Here is a 563-nt window from a genome sequence, read left to right on the forward strand (position 1 = left end):
CTGTGTACGCATTATAACCTTTTGTTTGCAACCAACTGACACTATGTGCACTGTGTATGCATTATAACCTTTTGCTTGCAACCAACTGACACTATGTGCACTGTGTATGCATTATAACCTTTTGCTTGCAACCAACTGACACTATGTGCACTGTGTACGCATTATAACCTTTTGTTTGCAACCAACTGACACTATGTGCACTGTGTATGCATTATAACCTTTTGCTTGCAACCAACTGACACTATGTGCACTGTGCATGCATTATAGCCTTTTGCTTGCAACCAACTGACACTATGTGCACTGTGTACGCATTATAACCTTTTGTTTGCAACCAACTGACACTATGTGCACTGTGTACGCATTATAACCTTTTGTTTGCAACCAACTGACACTATGTGCACTGTGCATGCATTATAACCTTTTGTTTGCAACCAACTGACACTATGTGCACTGTGTATGCATTATAACCTTTTGCTTGCAACCAACTGACACTATGTGCACTGTGCATGCATTATAGCCTTTTGCTTGCAACCAACTGACACTATGTGCACTGTGTATGCATT

This window comes from Hyperolius riggenbachi, chromosome 12 (assembly GCF_040937935.1).
Source record: "Hyperolius riggenbachi isolate aHypRig1 chromosome 12, aHypRig1.pri, whole genome shotgun sequence".
In the NCBI taxonomy this organism is placed as follows: Eukaryota; Metazoa; Chordata; class Amphibia; order Anura; family Hyperoliidae; genus Hyperolius; species Hyperolius riggenbachi.